Genomic DNA, 2,781 nt, shown 5'->3' with positions numbered 1-2,781 from the left:
ACAAACTATTGTGTTGCTGTATTTATGATGCAATGATTCACAAATGTATGATGGGTGGTTTTGACCATTTAACATCGACTTTGATTGACCGCATAACTTTGAGCGGGATTCAGTAAACAGGACGTGTAATTATTACCGACTCCATTTATAGATTTTATCACTCAGATGTTTTAATTGACTCTCTGATCTATAAAATGTCCCACCCTTGCAGGGAAAGCCTGTATAATGCTCTAAAACCGAAATTAACATTTTAATTGGATTTTTTATTTTTTTTGTCAAGAAAATACAACATTTTAGAATGTAGGTGAAAGTAACCTTTTAACATTTAAAACCTTCAAACATTTGGCATTTATGCACAACCTAAAGCAAGTAAAGCCTTAATTTTCTATTTGCCCGAGTTGATGAATTGACTCGCTGTTCCTGCTTAATTCCCAGCATGTTGTCATTGCTTTCAACGGAGAAAAGATTTTGAAAACGTGTTGCTCGTGCTTGTTGCTGTCGCAGACAGTCAAAACCACCGCAATGAGTAAATAATGCCGACTGTAACCGATCAATGCTTTTCATGTCTCGGACAATAATAAAACCTCAAATTGCTGAAAACGATCAACCTTGTTAAAAAATGGTTTCCTATTCAGATTGCGCTCCCGAGTCAAATGTTGCTTTTCAGGAGTGTTTTAAGGCGACTTCCTTCACAGCAGGACGTCAGTGAGCTTGTATTTCATGAATAATGCTAATCAGACAGAAGGCTGAATTTGTTGTAGGACACCACACGACCTCATTCACTTTAATGGTAAAGTCACTAAAGGGGGGGACTTAATTGACATTCTGCACTTAAAAAGGGGGCTCCATTCTCATTTGCAATTTAAAACGCATGTATTCTCTTTTGATTTTCCACATAAAAAGAGTCTTCATGGGATTTTCATGACCGGGCAGATGTGTTAGCTTCTCCCCCCCCGGGCAAAATGTGGAATGTTTTCCTGTTGACCAAGGTCAAACTTTCTCTGTCCACTTGATGCAGCTCCTTCTAATGAGGACACACACTCATTCATCTGAGCTGATTGTCGGCTGGCGAAACACAAATTAGCACTCGGGTTTTTATTACCGTTGAGCTACTTAACTTGCGTTCATTATTGCTCTTGTAGTAAAGCGTTTCAAGCGAAAGCACATCGTTGCTGCGTTTATTTTTGTTTATGAAAGGTTTTGTAAAAGTTTTGTCAATGTCAAATAGATCGAAAAGGCAGAAGCGCTGAAAAGGAGGTAGTTTCCCTTTTGGGACACTGGTGGGTGCTGTTGTTTGTTTTTGTAATGAAACCAGACACACAAAATGCATTACCAAAAAGAGAATTGAGCATTTTATTGCAGTAAAAGTTCTACTACTCAGGAGGCCAATGTTGTTATCGTCCACCAACTGTGCAGAAGAACTATTCACTACGGCCGTGGCATTTCAGATAAGTTGCATTTTTTTTTCCCCTCGTTTCCACGGAGACAGAGCCAGAGCATTTTCAAAAAGGTCCACCTTTGTGAGCCGTTTTCAAAAAAAGTGCTCTTTCAGTGGCTCTGAGCATCGTTTCCGTCATGTAAAACAATCCAAGCCTCACTCAGTCGCTCTTGACCCAGGCTAAGAGATCTAAGTACACGCAGCATAACTATTACTCGCATCAGATTACTCTGCGCTAATACACTTAAGTTGACCCATGAGTTTTGTTGTAATGTTTAGTGCTCTCACAATGCTGATGACTGAAGATAAACACCCTCATTGTTTCTGTAACTTGACTTGTGAATGGTTTATTGCCTCTCCGACTTGCCGCCCGGAGGTGTGAGACCTCTCCTTTCATCTGTAAGCACCCCATTTGTACACAGAAAGGGGCAAATGGTGGAGTAGTGGTGCTTTAAATGAAGGGTAATTCACTCAGACTGAATAAACATGTGTAAGCACATTCCCATCTTTATTGTTTTATATAGGCCAACATCGCATTTATTGACTGATTCATAATGGTGAAACCCAGCATGCAACAATCACCCATTGCCCTATTTGTCGCCATCTTTAGTCATTTTTAATTTAAAATGTGTCAATATATTGGATTGTGCCAGAAAAAAAAAAACAAGGCTGCTTCCCCGGGTATCAATTCTGCTCCTAAGGGATGAAATGTATAGCGATTTCATTCAATGAATGCTGATATAAGTGAAAGCTTCATTTCCGCATGCAGCAGTAGTCGTCGTTTTTTTTTTTTACATCAGTTTGAACCAATTTGTGCAAAGAATAGTTTAATCTAATTTCAACAAATGATTCAATTTGGCACGGGAGCCCTGTGACGTGATTTTCTATGTGCCGGCGGAAACACGATGAAATTAAAGAGCTCTGTTTTGCAGCTGGCGGAGTTTCCATAGAGGAAAATGTCCCACAGGACTCAGCCGATCGACACTGATAATAACTAACTTTTCCTTCAGGACTGTTGCCTCAGCGTGCTGACATCTCAGCGGGTTAAAGACAAAGAAAAACACAAACTTGGGGGCAGGAATGGCACGTCTGGGTATTTTTGCCTTCTTGTGGTGATTGATTGGATCTCAGCAGACTCCTGGAGGACTCTCAAGGGGGGGGGGGGGGGGGGGGGGGGGGGGGGACTGTCCCAACAGACCTCCGCTCATTGATGGGCTGAGTGTTTCCTCATGGCCTCCTCTGCTGAGGCTCCAGCGGGAAAACTCGCACCAGACGGCACCAACACCTCCCCAGGCCCGACAAGTTGTTTAATATTGAACCCGATGAGACAATTCTACCTCTAC

Source organism: Lipophrys pholis (genome assembly GCF_963383615.2).
Source record: "Lipophrys pholis genome assembly, chromosome: 22".
In the NCBI taxonomy this organism is placed as follows: Eukaryota; Metazoa; Chordata; class Actinopteri; order Blenniiformes; family Blenniidae; genus Lipophrys; species Lipophrys pholis.
This window is presented reverse-complemented; position numbering follows the sequence as displayed.